Source organism: Macaca fascicularis, chromosome 3, assembly GCF_037993035.2.
Source record: "Macaca fascicularis isolate 582-1 chromosome 3, T2T-MFA8v1.1".
Lineage (NCBI taxonomy): Eukaryota > Metazoa > Chordata > Mammalia > Primates > Cercopithecidae > Macaca > Macaca fascicularis.
Window position 1 is genome coordinate 149,552,003 of NC_088377.1, and position 12,306 is coordinate 149,564,308.

At 39.9% G+C, this 12,306-nt stretch overlaps 1 long non-coding RNA gene across 1 annotated transcript; it reads right to left on the reverse strand.

The window, feature by feature from the left end:
- Positions 1–291: 291 nt before the first annotated feature.
- LOC123572238 (uncharacterized) lies at positions 292–5,292 on the reverse strand. Its single transcript, XR_006696621.2, has 3 exons — positions 5,201–5,292; positions 4,963–5,062; positions 292–566 (listed from the first exon to the last, which is right to left on the reverse strand). It is a non-coding gene; the product is annotated as an uncharacterized lncRNA (long non-coding RNA).
- Positions 5,293–12,306: the final 7,014 nt, after the last annotated feature.

Sequence of the window (12,306 nt, forward strand, 5' to 3'; positions counted from 1 at the left end):
TACTTTACATGTATATATATGTCTTTTATAGTATGTAGAACAGTAATTTGTAGTTTTGTTTTATTGTCCTTGTTCCCAGAAGTTCTTTGAAGGCAGAGACTGTCTTTTATTAGACTTTGGATTCCCATCAGGTGGCAGAGTTTCTAGTGTATTATAGACACTCAATATCTGCTTGTTGGATAAATAAAATTGAGTAACCTTCTTTACAATTGTTAAGGGAACACACAGGGAACGTTATTACTACCCTCTGTAATAGGAAAACCATCAGCACCTGAAACCAGGCAGGGAGTCACAGCATTTTAAGCCTCAGACCATATAATACAAACAGTAGTTTGGGCTTGCATTAACATTCGTCCTCCTTTCATCTGGTAACATTACCTGGATTTTCCTTGAGGGACTAGTCCTCTCCCATTTTCAGCTTACTTGATTTGGATGGGGCTAATCCCCCCATGAGCTCCAGGCTATTCAGTGCATTTCCATCTTCTTTTTTCTAGTGAGTGGTTCAGAGATGGATATGAAACTCACATATTCTAGTTAAGGTGACTCTGGGATTTTTGTTGGAATTCCTGGGAAAAAACAAAACAAAATAAAAAACAAAAAAAACAAAAAGCACCTATTTTCCCCCCTGGACTTGGAGTTATGTGGATGTCAGCCTGGAACTGGTGGAGGCTGCTTGAGAATGGAGCCAACACAAAGGAAAGAAGAACGGAGGGAACCAGAGGGTGGGTCCCTAAAGAACACTGTGGAGTATCTTGATCCGGCTATACCTGAAACCAGTACACTTTACCTTAGTCAATACATTTTTCTAGACATGTAGCATGAGACAGACCTAAACTTTTGTTGTTTTCAGCCTGAAATTTAGGAGGCTTTTAAAAAACTGCAGCATAGCTGGGCGCAGTGGCTTAAGCCTGTAATCCCAGCACTTTGGGAGGCCGAGACGGGCGGATCACGAGGTCAGGAGATCGAGACCATCCTGGCTAACACGGTGAAGACCCATCTCTACTAAAAAAAATACAAAAAACTAGCCGGGCGAGGTGGCGGGCGCCTGTAGTCCCAGCTACTCAGGAGGCTGAGGCAGGAGAATGGCGTAAACCCGGGAGGCGGAGCTTGCAGTGAGCTGAGATCCGGCCACGGCACTCCAGCCTGGGTGACAGAGCGAGACTCCGTCTCAAAAAAAAGAAAAACAAAAAAAACCAAAAAACAAAACTGCAGCATATTGACTGGTGCAGGCAGGACTTTATCAACACTGTCTTAAAAATGATAATTTGTTGGCTGGGCACGATGACTCACACCTGTAATCCCAGCACTTTGGGAGACTGAGGCAGGCGGATTGCCTGAGCTCAGGAGTTCGAGACCACCCTGGGCAGCATAGTGAAATCCTGTCTCTACTAAAATACAAAAAATTAGTCGGGCATGGTGGCGTGCACCTGTAGTCCCAGCTACTCGGGAGGCTGAGGCATGAGGAGAATCACTTGAGCCCCGGAGGTGGAGACTGCAGTGAGCTGAGATCACACTGCTGCATTTCAGCTTGGGCTACAGAGCGAGACTCCATCTCAATAAAATAAAATAAAATAAAATAAAGTAAAAAAAAAAATGGTCACTTGTCTATTCTTAAATATCTCAAAAGAGATCACAAACGAGAGCACTCAAATCTATATTTGTTTGAGGACAGTCACTAAAATAGGTGCAAGAAAGCCTCATTCAAGCTCTTTACAGGCTTTCTGCAAGGTTGCATACCCACTGCATTTCACCTCCCAAGAAGGTGGCAGGATCCGATGGAAGAAAGGGTACCACTTTATTTCTACACATCTATGCCCATAAATTCCAAACCTTTTTTAAAAAAAGTTTGAATCTATATTTAACAGGAATGCCTAAATGGGGCAAGTTGTTCTCAGTTCACTCTTGTATATGAATTTTGGCACCTGGTTGCTAATCTGGCACCTTAAAAATGAGTAGGAGAGAGATTAATGTCTGAGTTAGTGCTAGAGGGCCATAGGAAAGCTCTTTTAAAGAAAGTTTTGTCAGATCCATAACGAGAGTAACTTAAATGTAGTCAAGTAAATGCCTTAAGACTTGAATACTAGTCATGAACCCAAGCTTTGTTTTTCTGGCACATTCATTTTTACCTCCATCCTTGAGTGAATCACTATGTTTATTGAAAAACACTGATGCCAAATTGAGTAGACAGCTAACACTCAGTGGGAGATATTTATACCATATCAGAAAAACTTTTCCTAATTAAAACTCAGTTCATCTCTTACAGGAATCCACCTGAAATTGTATTTTAAAGATTACTTGGAAATTTTTATTACAGCTGATGGTACTTTCCCCAGCTTTTAAGGATGCTGAAATTCAGTAAAATCTAGAGGAAAAAACAAAAAGACTGTTTTCCAAATATTTCAATTTTTTAGTGTTCCTTTACTCTGCTTTTTATCTAGGCTCTGTCATTCTCTCTTTGAAAGGTCAAGTTCTGCTTTCAGTGAGTCCCTGAAATCCCCACCGCACCTCCCTGTGAGTTCCTAATCCTGTGCCTGGCACACAGTCAGTACTCAGGAAATGCTTTCTAAATGAAAAAGTGCTGCTTATTTCACCTATATTTCACCTATATTCTCATACAGGCAATATCTCTGTATGAGAGGATCAGAGTGATAGGTTTGTAGCAATAGAGTAGACTATCTCTTAGTTCTGGGTTGTTAATTATTACCTAGGGTGATCTAGGAAACAATTCAATTAGCAAGTTAAACACTCTACTACTATTCATGGCTTGGACAAAAAGTGAATCCTAATTTTAAATCCAGTATTTTTACCCTGGGAAGATGGGGAAGATGGATCTTTGCTATGAGCACATTTCAGAAGTTATAAAATTGCTAGTAAAAGCCATCTCCTCTCTCAAATAGAAGTGGTCTTGCCTCCTCTCTCCAACCATAATGCCCTTGGCCTTCTAGATTAATTAGCTCTACAGTTGCAGTTCCTCTAAAAGAAAAAGCCTGCTCTTCTGGAAAGAGAGCATTTATTTCATCATAGCTGCTACGCTTGCTGCTACTAAGGCTGCTAATCAGATTTATGAAGGCCAGCCCACCCAGAGCTGAGTGCTGCGTTTTTATCACATCAGAAACAAGTCAGCACTCGGTCTCACTCCAGGATTAGGTTCTATTTCAAATATTGGGCTGTTTGCCAGGCAAAGAGGCTGTAGGATGTGTTTGTTCTCTGCAGCATGGCTAATGAAATGCCAGTGTTAGCCTCCAGTCTAGTAAGGATCTGGGAGTAAATTATTTCTCAGTGATCCTATTTGGAAATCATGAACTGTGGGGCTGACAATCCAGCCATCTATGCAGAGGACTTCTTAATCCTGTTGGTGATAGACGGGTTATTTGGTTGACCTTTGACTTTGCGAGCTCCACCCATCTTCCTAATTAGTACCTTTTGAAAGCCTTATCAGCGACATAACTCTCATTCTTTTTTTTTTTTTTTTTTTTTTTTTGAGACAACTCTCGCTCTTGTCCCCCAGGCTGATGTGCAATGGCGTGATCTCAGCTCACTGCAATCTCCGCCTCCCAGGTTCAAGCGATTCTCCTGTCTCAGCCTTCCAAATAGCTGGGATTACAGGTATCCGCCACCACGCCTGGCTAATTTTTGTATTTTTAGTAGAGACGGGGTTTCACCATGTTGGCCAGGCTAGTCTTGAACTCCTGACCTCAGGTGATCCGCCCGCCTCAGCCTCCCAAAGTGCTTGGATTACAGGCGTGAGCCATCGCACTCGGCCTACTCTCATTCTTTAGCAAGCAATTCTGAGACCTATTATGGGCCAAGCACTGCTGCACACTAATCATATACTAATCATACACAATGATTAGTGTATGAATATAATTTACCAATAGCAATGTATATGCTATTGGTAAAATAAGGGTTAAAAAACATAATTTCTAATTTTCTATTTCTATAAACATATAAACATATATTTATATAAACACATATGAATAAGTTCTAGGAGGCATAGCAAATAATTTCTAATTTTCTATTTCTATAAACAAAATATAAACACATTTATATAAACACATATGAATAAAGTTCTAGAAGGAAGCATAGCAAATGTTAACATAATTTCTAATTTTCTATTTCCATAAACAAAATATAAACACATATTTCTTTTTCTTTTTCTTTTTTTTTTTTTTTTGAGACAGCGTCTCACTCTGTTGCCTGGGCTGGAGTGCAGTGGCGCGATCTCGACTCACTGCAAGCTCCACCTCCCAGGTTCACACCATTCTCCTGCCTCAGCCTCCCGAGTAGCTGAGACTACAGGCGCCGGCCACCACACCCAGCTAATTTTTCGTATTTTTAGTAGACACAGGGTTTCACCGTGTTAGCTAGGATGGTCTTGATCTCCTGATGTAGTGATCCACCTGCCTCGGCCTCCCAAAGTGCTGGGACTACCGGCGTGAGCCACCGTGCCCAGGCAAATATAAACACATATTTCTAAAACACAAATGAATAAAGTTCTAGAAGGAGGCATAGCAAATGATAACATAATTTCTAATTTTCTATAAACAAAATATAAACACATACTTATACAAACACATGAATAAAGTTCTAGAAGGAGACTAGCAAATTATAATAATTTCTAATTTTCTATTTCTATAAACAAAATATAAACACAAAACCACATATGACTAAAGTTCTAGAAGGAGGCATAGCAAATGATAACGGGGGTACTTTATGGGATACATGGACTGTATTTGGGATGGGGGTTAAAGGGTACTCTTGCCTTATCTGTATTTTTTTAAACGAGGAAAATGTATTTGTCTATACTTGGTAATAATTAAACACAAACAAAAATTCTAACAAAGATCTGTTTTGAAGTATAAATGTTTGTTATACCTTGAAGAAAGTAGACTATAAATGTTGATTAAGTCTGGGTTGTTTCTTTGAAATACAAATGTAAAGGTCCATAGAATTAAAACTCACCGTTTATTCAGTCACTAATGAATTTACTGAACGACAAGGCAAGCTCTTAAATTGGGATCATAGTGAGTTACATCACATCTGTGTGCTTCAGCTTCCTTATCTGTGAAACAAGTACAAAGTTCACATGCCTTTAGTCAGCATATAGGCTCTTAGTCAGCAATCTGGCCCTTATATAATCTCTCTTTTGTCTCCACATTCTCAGTTTATCAGCCTCCCCTCCCACTCTAAATATACTCACCATTTGCAAAAACTGAATCCAATTTTTTGGCTCCTACAGCTCCTTCTATCTGGAATGCTTTCTCCTTCTCTGCCAAGCCGGTGTTTATGGATGTTCACAGCCCAGCTCTGATGGCACTTCACATGTGGAGCCCTTTCAGCCTCACTGCCCAGGCACAATATTTGGACACATGCTTATTGGAGAGGATCTTTCTAGATTATTCTAGAACAGATGTGCCATGAGGCCAGGCACCCCACCTCGCACTCATTGCTGTGTCCCCAGCACTAGCACATCCTAGAGCACATTGTAGGTGTGTGAAGATTATTCATCAAGTAAGTGGTTAGTGTATGAATATAATTTTCTTATGTGCCAAATTGCAAGTGCCTTGACAGCATTTTAGTTTTCTTAGCACTAAACACAGAGCTAACACCTGGCAGGTGCTCAGATATTTGTCAGGCACATTTAAGAATGACGGAATAAATGCCTGGGACTATGCCTCTTGTGCTTTCTGGGGAGAAATCACTCACAAATAATTCTCTAGTCATAGTGAGCCACAGCCAATACGCATGAGTACTTTAAAGAGCATATCACATGTTTCACTTAATTTGGTGGGAAATACAGAAAAGTGAGCAGTTTGCTATGATTTAGATGCATGAAGTATTAATACATAAAGTATTAATTCCTTATAAATGGGTTCAGTGACTGCTCTCTACTGTACTGTGGAAAGCGTCATCCCTACGATGGTTTTAGAGGCGCAAGGTGGCAATCATATAATAGTAAGTCAAAGTCTGCGAGTCTTAGTCACCTCATCTGTAATGAAGCTCATGAAGACACTAGCATAAATTATAATTGGGAAGGCAAAATTGTCCCATTCTGGAGGGCAGCCTGAAATACGTACTAACATTTAAAACAGACATAACTTTGATTTTGGTTGGGAAAACTTGCCAAATTATGCCAGAAAGATGTTTTCAATATTGTTTCCAGCAGAAAAAGTGGAAATAATCCAAATGACCATCAATAGGAGACTAGATAAAATAACTATGCTGGACCTATGCAACAGAGTGCCAAACAGTTACTTATTTGGTACCTATTTCTAGGATAGAAAAGGTACCTATTTCTAGGATATAAAAGGGCGTGTGTGGTTGTAGGCAGGGAGCTGTAGGGGGAGTAGGTTCCAATGACAAAAAAGTATGTACATCATGTATATATAATTTTTGAGGAATTAGAAAAGGCCACCCAGAAATTATTTATATAGCTCAAAATATTAAATGATAGCTATTTCTTCTTTTATGATTTTTCTCTATAATTAACATGTATAATCCCTGCTCTAATAAAATATTCCAAAATTATAGGCAACCAAGCTCTGTGTAAAAAAAAAAAAAAAAAATGTAAGATAGTTTCCTGTGGGTGTATTTTCAGTAGTGATCTTTTATATTGGGCGATGTTCACATCCCCAAGAGAAGAGTCTGTGTCTTCTGGCCAGCTAAAACTGGGAAAAATAAATCAAGCTTGCTGATATTCTGTAAAATATGCAGGTACTTTCTAGAAACTAGAGTTTGTTTGAGTTGAGTAGGAAGTGTTATGGTCTGTTTGGGTTTGGATGCAATGTTACAGTAGCCATGATTAATTTTTGTTAGCCACTTCCTTTGCTCATATGTTCCAATCAAAATATGTTTAGCTGTGTTAAGAGTTGAGAAAGTTGTTTTTTTTCCTCCTTACAGAGAAATGTTTAGCAAATGTTTAAATCTTTCAAATTGTCTATATATTATTCATCTCCCCAAAGTGGGTTAAAAGAAAATTGAGTTTAAGGAGAAAATTTAGTATAGACATTTCTATTTATTTGCTGTATAGAATGTATGATTTCTGTAGAGAACGTATGATGGCAGTCTGAAGGACTGAAGACTAGAACTGGGTTTTTTTATTTTTTAAGACAGGGTCTTGTTCTGTCTCTGAGGCTGGAGTGCAGTGGTGTGATCTCACCTCACTACAACCTTTGCCTCCCACGCTGAACTGATCCTCTCGCCTCAGCCTCCAGAGTAGGTGGGACCACTGGTGTGAGCCACCACACCTGGCTAATTTTTGTATTTTTGTAGAGACAGGGTTTCCCCATGTTGGCCAGGTTGGTCTCAAACTCCTGACCTCAAGCAATCTGCTAGTCTTGGCCTCCCAAAGTGTCAGGATTATAGACGTGAGCCACTGCCCGGCCTAGAACTGAGATTTAAGGAAAAATTCTCATTTAAGACATCCTATCAGTCATATCTAAAGGTTGGCTTCTTTACATTGATCTTTAAAAAAAAAAATGTTAGATTTCTTGCTTCCAAGTAAAAGTAATTGTTCTCTTAATCCTGAATACTTAATCTTTCCCATTTATATTTTGCCTTCCCTAGATGAGTCACAATGCAGTATGTCTAACACAAAGCTAAACTTGAGTGTCATAAAGATCCCAGTGTTTATCTTTAGATATGGAATGTTTATACAGCTTTCCCAAGCTTTGAGCTTCTTCCCATGGTATGAATCTTAGGAATTCTCAAACAGTGGTTTGGTTGTTAAATTTTCAGGCTTTATTTAACTTTCATTTCTAATCCTTTCTAGAAAGTTTGCAGTGAAGTGATACCTTTAATTGGCTCAATAAACTAAGATTCAAGAGAAAATTTTGCCTTAAATTGTATACTGACTTTAACAGAGGTAGTAATCTGGATTTCCAATTGCGTTATGACAAAGTCCTAGAAATTAGTTGTATATCATAGAAAACTAGTGTTTCCAACCAAGTAGTTATTCTAATTGGTTATTTTTTGTTTTCCTATATAATCAAATAAATTGTTTTGAATAAATACATTTGGCAACATTAAGCTTAACACCTAAAATTTAGCCTACTTTGTTATTTCTATATGTAGTCCTATTTTTAAAACCGGCATGGGAAGTTTTGTAGACTCTTTTGTTTTTACTTAAGACTCTTAAAACAATCCTATTGAATGTGTTTAATAGCTACAACTATATGTTTGCTTAGTTGACTAATCTCAAAAGACATGCTAGTCCCCCCAAATTATACATTTTTGTTCAATAACATTTCAAAGATAAAGTATTTCTATTTGGTTCGCTTTGTCCTTTGTTTTCTTTAAAGCAGGATTACTTCCTGTGAAATGTTTCACGTATCTCAAATATTTGACTTATAGCTTAGGTCATTTATGTAAAGAAATCAGTTACTCATTATAAGAAAATGATTCACTATTTGGTGGTCTATTTAATAGAGCCTCAGACCAGTTAAAACAGCAAGTTGTCTTGGAAGAGGGTGCAATAAAATGAGTGTAGTCGCAGGGCACATTTCCCATCACACCTGCCTTGCCACTTCTTCCAACTAACTGAGTGGCCCTGGCTAAGTTAGCCTTAGTATTCTTCAGAAAATGAGGGAGTATGACTAGGGAATTTTTCAAATCTCTTGCATTTTGGAATTTTTTTTTTTTTTTTTTTTGAGATGGAGTCTCACTCTCTTGCCCAGGCTGGAGTACAGCACCGTGATCTCAGCTTCCTGCAACCTCCATCTCCCAGGTTCAAATGATTCTTGTCCCTCAGTCTCCCAAGTAGCTGGGATTCCAGGTGTGTGCCATCACACCTGGCTAATTTTTGTATTTTTAGTAGAGATGGGGTTTTACCATATTGGCCAGGTTGGTTTCAAACTCCTGGCCTCAAGTGATCCGCCTGCCGCAGCCTCCCAAAGTGCTAGGATCACAGGCATGAACCACTGAGCCCCACCTATTTTGGAATTTCTTAAACCTCTTTCCTGAATGAGAGGCAACATCAGTGAGAAAATCATATGTGAGAGCTGATACCTGCATCTAGTGTCTCTAAAAATTAACCCAGCTGTATTAATAGTTTTCTGACAGTCATTTTGTATCTTTCCTCATCAGAGGTAATATCTTCAGCTGGTAGATTTTAAAGTTTTTTTCACTGTGAATGTTTTATAGACTAAATATTTGAAAGTCTTCACTGTAAGGAAATAACAGTACTAAAGATTAGATTTTAGTTCTTGGTGCCATGTTGGGATGACTGGAGAGAGCTTTGAAATACAGCACTCTTAATCTGTTGCCACCTAGTGAATGTAAGATAAAGTGCAGCCAACCTCCTGCCTCCTAGTCTTGGTGTTTGCCATCAAAGTGAACTGTGGTTGTGTGTGGAATATGTCAGATACTGCTGTGAATCTTAGACACTTAACTGTTAGTCACAGAGTTTATGAATATGAAGAAAACACTGTATCTCTGTTCAAAAACTCTACATTCTGATTAAATATGTGTAATACATGTTGTGGCAAGCTTGCTTTGTGTCACTGAAAGCTTGTTCAGCTGGCAGGCTGAATCAGAGGCAGATTGTTAGGGAGGGGGAAGCCTCCTAGAGTGGCCACTTTTAACATGTAATGAGTAAAGATAAATATTATAGGTAGGATCAAGTTCTTCAGAAGAGAAAAACTAGGTGCTAATGGATGAGCAGGTGTTAAGAGAAATCCTACTTAGGTTGTTTCATGTTGCAAGAAGAAAAAAGAAATTGCTTTTTTTCTTGCTCTCTTTCAAGGGGAGAGAAGAAACAGAGGGTGGAGGGCAGTAAAGGTGAAAGAACAAAACAGGGGACTGTCTTCTGGTAAATTGTAGGAAGATAGCTGTGCTGCTAGAAGCCTTAAAGCTTATAATGAAAAAAGCCTAAGAGACCTGTGGTCACCAAAGCTCTAAAATTCTTCATTGCTTTAATGCATCAGAATCAGGGTTTGGAAAGAATGTTGGTTAGAAGCATAAAGCAAATGAAAAAAAAGTATTCGTTTTTTTCCTTCTTCTTCTTTTTTTTAGATGGAGTTTTGCTCTTGTTGCCCAGGCTGGAGTGTGGTGACACGATCTCAGCTCGCTGCAACCTCTGTTCAAGTGATTCTCCTGCCTCAGTCTCCTGAGTAGCTGGGATTACAGGTATGTGCCACCATACTTAGCTAATTTTTGTATTTTTAGTAGAGATGGGGTTTCACCACATTGGCCAGGATGGTCTTAAACTCCTGACCTCAGATGATCTGCCTGTCTTGGCCTCCCAAAGTGCTGGGATTATAGGCTTGAGCCACTGTGCCCAGCCCCGCCCCCCCTTTTTTTGAGACGGAGTCTCATTCTGTCACCCAGACTGGAGTGCAGTGGCACGATCTCAGCTCACTGCAACCTCCACCTGCCAGGTTCAAGTGATTCTTGTGCCTCAGCCTCCTGAGTAGCTGGGATTACAGGCGCGCACCACCATGCCTGGTTAATTTTTGTATTTTTAGTAGAGACGGTGTTTTGCCATGCTGGCCAGGCTGGTCTTGAACTCCTGACCTCAGGTAATCTGCTTGCCTTGGCCTCCCAAAGTGCTGGGATTGCAGGCATAAGCCACCATGCCTGGCCTGAAACAAACAAACAAACAAACAAAAAAAAAAAACAAGTATTCTATTCAAGCTTGTTTCGGGGGAAGGGCAAGGGAGAAAAAGGGGTAGGTATGTATGTGTGGGGTGTGTATTCACACAGTGTGAAACTGTAATTTGTTTAATGGCAAAGGACTGTTGAGAGACCTACCTACATGTGCATTTGTATACATTTTGCATTAAATAATATAAGTATAAATATAAACCTTTATATTTATGTAGAAGTATGTTATGTGTTCTTCACTTTTTTTGCTTAGCTACTTAATGCAATGGATTTTTCTGGACAAAGTCTAACTAAATGGAAAGGAAAGGATCTCTTTCTCTTTGGCTCAGTGAGCTCTGCCAGGGAAATGTAGCTGTTATCTGTCAGAGGCCCTGACCTTTATCTGGGAGCTACTCACCCTAATTTATGCCCAAGTGACTTGGAAAATAGCAAGTCTTTTTTTTTTTTTTTTTTTTTTGGAGACGGAGTCTCGCTCTGTTGCCCAGGCTGGAGTGCAGTGGCCGGATCTCAGCTCACTGCAAGCTCCGCCTCCCGGGTCTACGCCATTCTCCTGCCTCAGCCTCCCGAGTAGCTGGGACTACAGGCGCCTGCCACCTCGCCCGGCTAGTTTTTTGTATTTTTTAGTAGAGACGGGGTTTCACCATGTTAGCCAGGATGGTCTCGATCTCCTGACCTCGTGATCCGCCCGTCTCGGCCTCCCAAAGTGCTGGGATTACAGGCTTGAGCCACCGCGCCCGGCCGCAAGTCTTTTTAAACTCAAACATATATGGTAGGGAAAAGCAAGCCACCAAGTGCAAACAGAAGAGACTAGCTTTGAGAGGAAAGGGATGAGACTCCAAGAATGAAGATCTGTGTGAGCTTGGTTTGGGGGAGGTTTGTAGGGGGAAGAGTTTCAAGAGGGACGAAAGGATTTGTAATCGCTGCTGTAGGGTGTGTTAGGTATTGAGTGTGGGAAAGATGGGAAAGGATTTTTGTCTTATGCATTATTCCATTCCCATGTGACATTTTCTCTCTAAATAGTGAGGAAAAGATTTAAATTGTTCTCAATTGCATTTTCAGAGGGGCTGAGCCATATGGCAAACTAGTTTCATATTACAGTTGAAAACATTTTAATCCAGTGATGGCCTAAGGACTGCCTGACTTGTGCCAATTTGGAGTCAATTTATGGAACTAATATGTAAAGGGAATAAGTATTTATTTAGAGTGCTCCACACTGTGCTATGTTCTCTAAAAGACTTAAACGTGTGCAAATGCATGCTGTGAGTCCTCATAAAACTTGCTATCTGGTTAGAAAAGGCTTATCAGCTAAGTGACAATACTAGAACTTCAGAGAAAGGGCTTTGAATGAGGCTAGAAAAGGAGCCCTAGGGCTATAGGAAAAGGTTAGGTTTGGGAGAGAGAGGACAATTTTAAATTAGGCAGGACCACAGGAGTGATAGTTCAGAAGGAGAATGCAAGTGTAACTTACACAGTGTAATAATAGTGATGTCTTAAAGGATTCCTGTAATATCTCACTCTTCTCAAAGCTCTTTCACTCCAATTAGCTCTGTAGCCCTAGGAGGGAGACCAGGTATATTTATTAGCATTTTACAGCTAAAAGAAATGAGGACATGAAATTCAGGCAGGCTGTGAATGGCCTGAGGTCATGCAGGGGACAAACCATGCTCTTCGTGTTTATCACCTTATCCTTGATCCACTGTCCCC